This window comes from Photinus pyralis, unplaced genomic scaffold, assembly GCF_008802855.1.
Source record: "Photinus pyralis isolate 1611_PpyrPB1 unplaced genomic scaffold, Ppyr1.3 Ppyr1.4_LG3b, whole genome shotgun sequence".
Classification (NCBI taxonomy): domain Eukaryota; kingdom Metazoa; phylum Arthropoda; class Insecta; order Coleoptera; family Lampyridae; genus Photinus; species Photinus pyralis.
The window spans coordinates 20,677,314-20,690,106 of record NW_022170510.1 but is presented as its reverse complement, the minus strand read 5'-3'; the positions used below and the strand labels follow the sequence as shown (position 1 = coordinate 20,690,106).

Sequence of the window (12,793 nt, the reverse complement as noted above, 5' to 3'; positions counted from 1 at the left end):
TATAATAAACAATACTATAAGATACACGTGTATAATTAGTCTTTAAAGCACTTGCAACGTTAAAGGCACTCCGCTTTGCGTCGTGCCCTTAAACTCGTTGCGCGTGCTTTAAAGACTTGATTATACACTTGTATCTTAATATACTATTATGTCTTACTAACCTATCATAGCACATTTTATATCTGTGATACGCGGCATTAAGTATCACCATAGTAACTCATTCATATTTAATGACAAAACAAACAAATATTTGCAGGTAATTGAAAATTAGAAACGTCAATTATTAATTGTCAATACCTTACTAAATCACAAGATTGGCCTTATTTCGTATAGTTTCTGGAACTTCTTGCTCATTCACGATGAATTGAATTATTTAAAATTACGTTTGACGTTTGGATGGTTTCAATCATATTAACAAATTCGAACTACGCATACTTAATCAAACATTATGAATTATTTTGTAAAGGAATATTTACTTTGACGAAGAAAATTATTTGTAAAACATAAAATTTTGTATGTACCACGGGCATAAGCTGATGTTTATACTCTCAGGCGACTAAAAAGCTTTAACTTGTCGCCCTCGAGAATATAAACATCACTATTATGCCCTTAATACATAAATAACTATTACATGTTTGATTAAGCTTTTGGTATACCCACAAATTTAAAAATAAATTTCAACATTTCTGTTATTAGTAGCAATTCATAAAACAACAAAAGTCATGGCCCCTCCAAGGGAAGCACCTTGTCGTGGTGGGGGGGCTCAGTAACCACTGTTGCCAGCAGTGGTGAAGCTAAGCTATCCCAGGTCGTTTGTTTTTCTTTCTGTGGTGGTTATAGTGTCCTGTACCTCGTGTTTCATGTATTTCAAAATCCCAGTAGCGTCTGTCCCATAGTCGGCGGCTACTGGGTCGGCGTCTGTTCTCTATGTTAGGGGCGGCCGGTAGATGTGCTGGCGGTAGCATAAAAACGCAACTGACATGGCTATGGATTCAGGTTTTTCGCGATCGAACATTACGGCGCGGGGGTTCGAATGGTCCCCAGTGCCGGTCGGGAAGGAGGCGGAACGGGCAGGCCTCACCCGACCGTTATCAAGCGACTGCTCGGCGCTGATAGTAGGTATCCTGGTGACGCAACGAAATCATGAAGGTAGTAGTGATTCGGCAGGGCTCCGTTGTTGTCACCGTTTCAGTTTTCCACCCTGCACAGCTGGCAGTAGCTATAAAATGCAAAAAAAAGGTATGGAAAGTTTAAATAATCCAAACCACTCGGGCGGTGGGGTGTCTGGGCCGGACCCCCTTCGGAACCGTCAGGAAGCTCGGTCCAACGAGGAATTGGATGGTGGCTCCAATCCTCGTACTTGTGCCACCATAACTCTAGCAGATGATGAGGTTTTTCCCCCGATGCGGGAAAACACAACCAGAGAGACGGAGGAATCTGTGCCCCGGTTCCTGGTTGTAAAAAGGAAGGAAGGCGACTTCAATAACGTAAGTCCTTTCCTTATAAGTAAGTCTTTGTATGGATTATTGGGAGAAGTCAAAAATGTAAAGAAAGTGAAAGGTGAATTACTAATAGAAACCCGAACTAGCAAGCAATCTAAACAATTTTTGAAAGCGAAGCGACTTGGTGAATTCGAGGTGAAAGTAGAACCTCATATGGCTTTGAACACGTCAAAGGGAGTCGTGTATTGTAAGGACTTGTTAAATTGTACCATTGAAGAGATAATGGAAAATTTACAATCCCAGGGTGTCATTGGCGGTAGGCGTATAAGAACGAAACGCGACGGAGAGTTTCACGATACTCCTAACCACATTCTTACCTTCAACGTTCCGCGTTTACCTAAATCAATAATGGCCGCATTTTATACATTGCAAGTACGTCCTTACATACCTAACCCCTTAAGATGCTTCAACTGTCAGCGTTTTGGACACTCCGCCACAAACTGTAAACAGGAGAAGAGATGTGTGTGTGGAAAATCCCCGCACGAGGGTACTCTATGTGAAATTCCTGTGGAGTGCCCAAATTGTAAAGGACCCCATAAAGCAATTGCAAAATCCTGCGAAGTTTACAAGCAGGAAATGAAAATTCAGGAAGTAAAGATATTGCACAAGTTGTCGTACCCTGAGGCGAAGAAAAAGGTGGACACCCTAGTGGTGCCTAGCATGTCATTCGCGCAGATAACCGCTGCGTCACCTTCAAATCACTCTAATACTGTGCCTGAAATCAGAAAAATAATACAGGAAGAGATGAAAAGTTGCATGAAGGTACTTACCACCAAAATCGAACAACTTTCTCGACATGCATCTGGACTTCATAAATCAAAGCCTATCTCGCAAGTAAGCGAAACAAGTATTCAGTTCTTAGAGCCGACCACTGCATCGGAAGTTGAGACCATGGACGTGGAAACGCGAGGGTCAAAGCGTAGGATGTCATTAGCTAGGACAAGGTCCTCCAGCATCACCTCTGTCGATTCGCAGACAGTGCAGGAGGCCAAACAACAAAAGAAAAAGAAAGGTTGGCCAAAAGGCAAGCCCAGAATGCCTCGTAAAACGGCAGGTGATCCGCAAATTTTTAGTCAGTAAATTTAATCTGTGATTACATCTGTGATATGTTTTCTTGTCTTTGTCTATCATGTGAAACTGTTAATTGTTTGTAATAGTCCCATATACACTGTAATTTTTTATTTTATTTACATGTTAAATTATTCTACTGTGTTTGTTTCTACTTACTTTTAAAATGGATACAACAAAAATTATCCAATGGAACTGTCGGGGACTATCTAACAATTTCAACGAACTGAAACTCTTAATTCAAAAGTATACCCCATTGTGTATTGCTCTTCAAGAGACGCACCTGAAACCGAGATCAAAATACAATATAAAAAATTTCAGTCTGGTAAGGAAAGATTTTTACTCACCTGAAAGAGCCTGTGGAGGAGTGGCTTTTCTCATTAGAAAAGGCACACCATATAAAAGGGTTGAATTAAATACAACTTACCAAGCTGTAGCAGTACAATTTGAAATTGTTAAAACTTTTACACTTTGTAACATCTACGTTCCTAATACAGCATATGAAGTAGAACAAATTAGACAAATTATAAATCAGCTCCCAACACCCTTTGTTCTTGTCGGAGATTTCAATTCCCACAAAATTGTTTGGGGCTCTACCTCAAATGATGCCCGAGGCAAAGAGTTATTGGAACTCATAGAAAACGATAACTTAAGTATCTTGAATAACGGTTCGGCCACGTTTTTCAACGTGAGATCCGGAACATTCGACGCAATTGATCTTTCTATATGGTCTCCAAATATATACTGTAATTTTGAATGGGAGGTGGAAACTGATCTCCATCACAGCGATCATTTTCCCATAATCATTTCTGTTAGAGGCAAAAATCCCACGATAAGATCAGTGGCTAGATTTAAGATCCCACAAGCAGATTGGGAACTTTTTGCAAGTAAGTTCGTCCCTCCAGCCCTAGATAGCTTAAGTTTAAAAACTCTTACATCTGCTATATTAGACGCTGCGAACGCCAGTATTCCAAAATCCAAACCTGGCAATAAAGCAAAAATGGTTCCGTGGTGGTCGTCTGAAATAAAAGAAAAAATATCATTAAAAAATCAAGCCTTATATAGATTTAGACGTAATCCTACGTTGGACAATTTAATAATTTTTTTATTATACCTGAATCACAATCTCAGTTTTAAACACTCAAATGCGTGCGAAAAAGGGCCTTTAAAACACACGTGCTTTAAAGTTGCTAAGTAACGATACTTCAAGTATGACTTTTGAAACTGTCATCTGGATGAAATAAAAACTCCTCTTAGGTCGCTTTCTGTAAATGCAGAACATTTCTTTGGCTTTTGTACCTATCCTTTGGTTGAAGCTTTCACAAACGCGCATAATTTAGGGTATGCTTCCAAATCTGTTCTACTTTTTAATCGCAGCATTGTTCGAAGTTTTGAATGAATGCACCAAAAGATAGAAGATTTAAATACCTTTGACATTTCCTTCATATATGCCAGCATTATGGATGCATTTAAGACTGTTTTCGTAAGTAACTTCCTATTCATCCATGGAAACAACTTTTCATATTCTTTATAATAGGCTTTACTGGAGTTGGATTTTACACCTACCAACGTTTGTTTAGATTTTACAACAATCGATTTAATGGGCGGTGTATTATGTTTTTCAACGGAAATCGTTTATTCACAAAGACGATGATTTTTATAAGCAAACGTCAAGTGACATTTCCATGGCAATCGTGAAATTACGAACACCCAGCCCACTTAATTAAACATGTATTCGAGTATAACGTCAATATGATTTCATTGTATTTCCTATTTTTAAATTATACTGCAGGTATAATAAAAATACTATAAGATACACGTGTATAATTGGTCTTTAAAGCACTTGCAACGTTAAAGGCACTCCGCTTTGCGTCGTGCCCTTAAACTCGTTGCGCGTGCTTTAAAGACTTGATTATACACTTGTATCTTAATATACTATTAAGAAACGTCGTTCGGAGTGTCGCCGAAAAATACTGGAAGCACAGAGGAGCTCCTGGAATCAATACGTGTCCACGATTACACCGGACACTACTAGCAAGGAAGTGTGGAAAAAGGTTGGAGCCGTATCAGGTAAAATTGGTTGCAATAGTCTGGCCTTCTTGCGAGATTCAGAGGGACAAATCACAAACAAACCAGAGGATATATCGGATATCATAGCAACCCAATTTTACCAAGTTAGTAGCTCCAAAAATTATGCGGATACATTTCTTCACACTAAACAACATAAAGAATCCAATCCTATTATTTTTGATACTAAGGAAAACTTAAATTATAATACTCCGTTTACCTTAGAAGAGTTGAATATCGCTATCCGTAACACCAAGTCATGTTCACCGGGAGAAGACGAAATCCACAACCAGATGTTTCATCACTGTACTCCTGAAATGCAACAAAGTATTAGATTTCTTTAATATTTGTTGGAATGAACATACTTACCCCTCGGAATGGAAACAGGCCGTTGTCATTCCTATACCGAAACCTGGAAAAGATCCGTTGCTGGCACAAAGTTATCGCCCAATTAGTTTAACGTCTTGCTTGGGAAAACTGCTAGAGAAAATGGTTAATGTGCGGCTGCAAACATTTCTTGAAGATAATAATATATACGTACCTTATCAAACGGGTTTTCGGAAGGGACGGGCAACGGCTGACCATTTGGTCAAATTGACCGATAGAATTCTGAGTGCATTTGACAGTGGTGAACACCTGCTTGCGGTTTTCTTTGATATAAAGGGCGCTTACGACATGACTTGGTGATATGGAATATTGCAGAATATGTATAAATACAATCTTCGAGGGAAGTTACCAAAATTTATACAATCCTTTCTAGAGAACAGAAAGTTTGTTGTAAGAATCGGTGACATCCACTCAAAAGAGTATGTTTTAGAAAATGGTGTGCCGCAGGGGTCAACACTTAGCTGTTCCCTGTTTGGCATCGCCATAAACGAAATAGCTAAAGGTGTTGAGGGGATGATTGATAAATGCTTGTATGTTGATGATTTAATGGTTTGTTGTTCTGGTAAGACGGTCGGTGCAATAACTCGAAGTCTACAAGTGGCCATAAACAAAATCTGTAGTAACGCCAATGCGGTCGGGTTTGTGCTGTCGGAGGAAAAGACAAAGGCTGTCCACTTTTGCCGACTCCGTAGACCGCACTATGATCCTGTGCTACTAATGAATGATCGTGTAATCAGTGTTGTTCAGGAAGTCAAGTTTCTCGGGCTTACCTTTGACCGGGAATTACGGTGGTCAAAGCATTTAAATAATGTTACTGCTACATGTAGAAAATCGCTGAACATCATGAGAGTTCTCGCTCATCATAGGTGGGGAGCTCACCCTAAGACCCTACTGGATATATATAAGGCCCTCATCCTATCAAGGATGGATTATGGATGTGCAGCGTATTCTACGTGTGGCAATAATGCTTTGCTTGGGGAACTTGATAAGATTCAGAACCTGGCTATTCGATATTCTTTGGGAGCATATCCAACAAGTCCAGTTCCATCGCTCTACGTCGAGGCAAATATTCCCCCTCTAGCTCTTCGCCGGAAACAGATTGTTGCAAACTACTATATAAAAGTAAGGTTAGATGATAAACATCCAAATTTTAGATCTCTTACTGATGCGACTACCATTGCTCGTCTATACAGATGTAGATCGTTAGGTGTTAGGGCTAGAGAGGTATTAAACCACCTCCAATTGGAGAATATTGACTTCACGAGTATGTCATCTACTGCACGGCGTGGACTTGTGAAAAGTAAAATCTATGAGCGGTGGAGTGAGCAGTGGTCGGAGTCTGATACGGCTTTGAAAAGGATCAAACCTAGTCTGGATCCGCTATTCTATATCGACGTTAGACGTTTGAACTTGATCAGGCTGTACAGACTCCGTCTGGGGCATACTGCTCTCACTCAGGGGTATTTGTTGGCAGGTGAAGAACGGCCATTATGCGAACAATGTGGTGTTAATTTAACACCACATCACATTATTTCTATTTGTCCGCAGTATATGAATGTACGTGTGATATTTAATATAAACCCGATATGGGAAAATAACTTCAAAAATGAAGAGCAATGTAAAAATACTCTCGCGTTCATCCAACAAATTGGCATTGCAAACCATCTGTGATATTTTTAAATTTTTGTCTTTATGTATATTTGTGTAGTAAATAAGTAAATGTAATCACGCCTGTCTTGTGTTGTGTGTTCAGAAACTGTGATATTATAGTACCTTAGTGTAAGTAAAAAAAAAAAAAGTCATGGCTATTGCTACTAAAAACAGTTTTGTATGCACCTTTTAATTCTGAACAACTTTAAAGTCTACAATTTTTTTCTGTAAAATGTACAGGAGGGCAGGATATTGCATAAAACTAATTTCCCATGTTAAATCCCCATGTTCCTACTTACCGTGCACCCCCCGGTATATACGAGTACGTCAAACTGACGAGCAGCAATGTCCCCTTTAATCCCTATCGAGCTGCATTTAATTCTCACGTAACAATCGATTACAGTTTACAGTAAATCGTTGCTATTAGACCAATGAACTTTGTCTGTCCACATTGCAAGGCTTTTAAGTTAAAAACTGAAGCCCCGGGATTATGTTGCGCCAGTGGCCAAGCGAATACACTACATAGAAGTGCGTTTATTTTTTATTATTCTGGGGAGAGATGGGGAGATTTTGGGGAAAGTGTGTAAAAATCTCTTTTCCGGCTAAACGGTTGAACCGATTGGAACCGAATTTGGTACACATATTCTTAGACATAAAAGGGCAGAATCGTGCATGCGCAGGTGGGGCGGGTGTTACCTGCGCTAGGCACAGTAAATTTCTTGAAATAATTTTTTGTTATTATTTATTCCAGTTCAAATTGATTAGGTATGCATAGCTAGGAAAGCGGACAACGTCCGTCGGGTCAGCTAGTAAAAATATATATAGATATCTCCTGGTGGAACAATCCCTAACATTAAAGTTACTAGAATCTGGTAACTTCCGCCATTTTTGGGCAAAAATCATGCGTTCTCTCTCTAACACACGAGCCCAATGGATTGCGGTATTTTCTATATTTAGTGACTTTAAGGTGGCGTTTACATTGAAAGAGTGGAAATTTGTTTCCACAATAACTTCCTTTTTGGTATATAGTTTTGGTTGAAATAACATTCATTCAAATATATAATCTTCCGACATTTGCATGAAACAAAAATTATTTAGCTAATTCCTGCATTTTCGCCGTTATTTAAGAAAGAAGTTCTTAAAAACCTACCATATAAAATATATATTTTCATTTTTATCACACACTGATAAAAAAATCAAATCAAATTTAACTTCATTCACAAGCTTAAACCCTCAGCATCCATCGGTCGTTAACAGAAATTTATTTTTTTACCTCGAAACAAAGTTATTAGGAAATCACAACGCAACTTTTGCACTTTTTGTAAACGCCACCTTAATCTGAATCGAAAATTGGATGAACAACTTCCATAGACCTCCAGAATTTTTATTTTGGTTAACTTGACTTTTGTTGCTTTAAGAAGTAAGTTTAGTTGATTTCTGTATGTTACAAATCCATATCCATAGTCCAAATCTATAAATGGTCGACATTGCTCTACATATAGTACGTCACGGTTCTTAAATTTAACTAAAACCCTTTAGTTATTCACGAATAGCCACGAATCATTATTCAGATCACGTTTTAAATACTTATAGGTATAATGTATTACCGGAAAAAATAAATTTTTACGGTTAGCAATCAATTTTGAGTTGGCAACAAATTCCTCATGCATTTTCACGTTAATTATGTTTGCATACTGATCCGTAATTCTAATTCTTAACACGAAAGATTCATAATGAAGTACCTAATCGATGTTGTATGTACATATAAATATAGTCAAGACATGACAATCTTAGATCTTCTATAGTGGTTGATGGTTGACATATTGTTATGCTCTGAATGTCCAAGTAGTTTAAAGCATTAATTTCGTCGCGCAAGATATCTAGGTTCAGGCAAAGAGTAAAATAATTGTATTCTTGGGTTCAGGTCCCCTACTAGCGAGTAAAAATCCGCTTTTTGTTTAATATCATTAATGTATTTGTTAAATCCGAATGGAAACAGTTCCGTTGCGGTAGACGGAGGTCTATGCATTGCAATAGCATAAGATAACATATGTTGTCTGTGGTTTTATCTAAAATTTCAATAGTAACTTGACACACTTGCACGTTCTTAAGTAAACAATATTACTCCATCATTTTTCTAAATTTGGCCTTGACATTTCGTTATATTTTAATTCAGTGAAGTTGATGTGTTGCTTGAGTTCGGACGAGAGTGAACGATTGGGAAGTTCTGCAACAGGAAACATTAGCGACCACAATTACGTGCAGTGGGAATTCCGGAGCGCAAGCTGGAATGCGTTCAGAATGGGCACCGAAAGGTTGCGAGAAATTATAGCGGAAATCCAGCTCGAAGATCTGGAGCACATGGATGATACCTATAGGTACATTCCCGAATCGGTTAATCAGGGGTTGATACCGATCCTATCGGCCATGTCCCCAGTAAACATTGTTACATTACATTGATAAACATGCTACATATTTTTAGATTTGTTATGTCACATTTTACATCACAGGTAACTTACTTTTACATAAATATGCAATGCATAATGTTACACTCATGCTTCTTTGTTTAATATATCCTTGTAATATAAATTGTTCTTCCAATTTAACTTACTTGCACTGTACAGGTGAAATATTTCTTAAGTAGATTTGATACCAAAATACCAAAAAAGTTACTCACATGCGACCTGGTAATTCAGTAAAAATTACGAATTAAAAGTGAAATTAAATATCACCAAAATGTTTTCTATTTCAAAAAATTTATAATACATATACGTATAAATAATATACCTAGGTAATACCATATTAATATAAAAAAAATACAATTTATAAAAAACAACAATCAACAGGAAAATAAATAAAATGAATTCTTAAATATTGCTTCAGGACAAACGTATACTACGAATTGTTGACATTTTCCTTATCCTTTTCCTTGCCTCGCTGCAGTCTTTGTTTGCTAAGACGAAACCATTCTCCCACATTTCGCTCAAGATCGCTGAGTTGAATTAAGCTATTGTAGCGCAGCATTACCACTTCTAAACAAACAAAATATGAATCAGTAATCTTAATTGAAATAAATGTGGGATTAATTTTTTTACAATAAACTAAGGCTTACAAAAACACTACTACTAATATCTAGTCAATTATAATTGTTAATCGTAAAATTTGAAATGTGCCGTCTTACCAATAATAGCGTTCATGATCGTGAGGTTTTGAACCTTGAAATTGCCTCTGTGGCCCATCCAGGAGCACTGTACCCCTAAATTGTTAGTAAAAACACGGGATAGACATCGGTTAATGTTGTCCTTTGGGGGTACGTTACGCTAATAAGCCCCCCAGGTATGATCATGAAATTGATAGAAATGGATAGAGGACACCTTAATAACACGTTTAGATTAAAAAAATTTGCGGAAGAGGGCCTAAATTTTCCACAATCTTAATTAAAAGTTCACCTCATTTTCTGGAAATCTGGTGTTATTTTACGTATATTTTGTAATTCTTAAGTTGGCGAAACTGAAAAATTTTATGTGATAGCTCTTATTCCACTAATAAACAAAGGTGACAGTAAATTTTTGTAGGAGGTTATGTTAACTTCTTCGTCTACTAAAAGGAAATATGCTGGATTTAACGTGTAAATTAATAGAATGTAATAAAAGTAGTACAACAGGTATAATATACAATACAATTTTAGGTTTTGTTTGACTTAAACACCAAATAAGCGACACTTCCATGTGACTGACATTTTAATAACACCACTTTTTGAAGCGTATACAGTCTAAACTTGAATGCATTAGGGAAGAAGGATGTCGTAGAGAAGGTTGCATGTGGCAACAATTTCTTGGTATCGATCACCGAGAGGGGAAACCCGGGCACTTCCTGCATGTTTCATATGAATCGCCGCTTAGCATCCACCGACTAATACGGTCGAGAGGGGAAGGAACATCTTTCGCATTTTCCATGGATCGCAGGTACGTTAGCGATCGCCGCTTAACTTGGAACGCCTTTTTCGTATCGACCACCGCTTAGCATCCACCGCCTAATACGATCGAGAGGGGAAGGAACATCTCTCGCATTTTCCATGGATCGCAGCTACGTTAGCGATCGCCGCTTAACTTGGAACGCCTTTTTCGTATCAATCACCGCTTAGCATACACCGCCTAATACGGTCGAGAGGGGAAGGAACATCACTCGCATTTTCCATGAATCGCTGCTTAGCAATGTAGGATGTAGAGAACTACTTACTGTTATTATGGTATAATTAAAAACACATGTATAAAGTTGTATACCATTGTTTAAAGTTAATTAAATCGTGGAAAAATAACATAACCTCTTAAGAAACTAACTAAAGTTGGCACTCAGGAATGTTAAGCACACCAGTACCAACTGAAAAACAATCATGAAATTTGGAGTAATATAACCTCACTTACGACGAAATGAAGTGAACTTTGAATGAAGATTGTGAAAAATGTAAGGCTTCTTCCGCAAATTTTTTAACTGATAACGTGTAATTAAGGTGTCCTCTATCCATTTCTATCAATTTCATGATCATACCTGGGGGGGCTTATTAGCGCAACGTAACCAAATGTTTCATCAGGCGCTTCTCCCAAAAACTTAGCGATTTGTTCTCTTATGAAAACGCTCCTTTCCGAAACGCTGCTTAGACTTTTGGGGTAACAATTCATGCGAAACCGCATTAGCCATTTCCGCAACGTCCGGCGGGGTGCACATACCTTCTTCATCTTCAGTTTCGTCAAAATCAATCTTAACACTTCTTCACTACGCCACAAATTGTTTGACTTAAATTTACGATTTTTCAAACAATTATGTTTTGTCATGGCAACCGGCTTACTTGATCATTTACAATTGAAACATCCAACTACGATCAGACTACATGATTTTCTGCCGTTATCTGACTAGTTTAAATTTCTAATTTCTAGAGAAGAACTTTTCACTTTCGTAGAAAAAATAGTATGAAACACGCATGCCGAAACGGTCATTGAAAAACTCGTATAATAGGAACACTCGCTGGCGCTCGTGTTCCTACATTTATACTCGTTTTTCAATAATACCGTTTCTGCACTTGTATTTCAATGTACTATTTTTTTATTATACTTGAATCACAATCTCCGTTTTAAACACTCAAATGCGTGCGAAATAGGGCCTTTAAATCAAAAGTGTTTTAAAACTACTCCCTATTCATCCACGAAAACAACTTTTCATATTCTTTACAGATTTTACTGGATTTGGATTTTGCACCTACCAACTTTTCTTCTGCTTTTGCAACAAGCCATTGAATAGACGGTTTTATTATCTGCTACAACCGAAGTCTTTTTATTTACCGAGACGATGCTTTTATAAGCAAACGTCAAGTGACATGTCCATTGCAATCATGGAATAAACATGTACGCTACGTTACGCGTCGTGCCATTGTCTCTTAATATACTATTTATTATTGAAGCGTTTTCGCATGACTCAGAATAAGTTTTTCTTACAAGATCCCGATAAGTGAAATAAGAACGTATGCTCCAAATGAAATTTAGATGCTGTTGAACTCCACCAAATCAATTGAACGTTAAAATGTGAACGTGTAACGTAAAATTAAATTCATTAAGTATTAAGTTGCGTTAGATCATTAACGATAAAATAATATTGCCGAGATTCATGGGGTTATATTGCCTTCGTTAAAATTGTGCTGTTCTAGGTTGGGCATTTTTTAAATTTTTAGTTAGGTGCGTGCAAATACTAATACCTTTACATGACTTCTAAAATTGTGCGTGCAATTTTGTTTCTGTACAACATGAATATTATTTTCAAACATGACAAACTGCAGTATATACATATATAAAATTCGCAACTAAAGGATTTGTTATCCCGATTAAAAAATTTTTGTTTGTAATTGAAAAACATTAGCGTGATTAAAGCGACTTCCCACGGCAAGCGTTAAAAAATTGGCTAAATAAATTAAACTCGCTTGCAGAGAAAGAAGACGTGAAAAACAAAATCTAAAATAGCAAAGAAGGAACGGAATAAAATCAGGAAGGGCGTTGCGTGTTGTTTCAATCGATCGCAGTTAGAAATTTGACCTAAGCTTACATTGAACTTCGGCCAAGTAATGCGAAGTT

The 12,793-nt window shown here is 37.5% G+C and overlaps 2 long non-coding RNA genes across 3 annotated transcripts; both read right to left on the bottom strand.

Moving 5' to 3' along the window:
• Positions 1-3,308: 3,308 nt before the first annotated feature.
• LOC116167498 lies at positions 3,309-5,480 on the bottom strand. Of its 2 annotated transcripts, XR_004144553.1 has the most exons (4): positions 5,179-5,480; positions 5,007-5,114; positions 4,858-4,949; positions 3,309-3,589 (listed from the first exon to the last, which is right to left on the bottom strand). It is a non-coding gene; the product is annotated as an uncharacterized LOC116167498 (long non-coding RNA). The 2 variants fall into 2 exon arrangements; XR_004144552.1 differs by having other exon boundaries at positions 5,007-5,251.
• A 3,920-nt stretch (positions 5,481-9,400) lies between these two features.
• LOC116167253 lies at positions 9,401-9,983 on the bottom strand. The gene is made up of 2 exons (XR_004144492.1): positions 9,856-9,983; positions 9,401-9,706 (listed from the first exon to the last, which is right to left on the bottom strand). It is a non-coding gene; the product is annotated as an uncharacterized LOC116167253 (long non-coding RNA).
• Between the last annotated feature and the right edge of the window lie 2,810 nt (positions 9,984-12,793).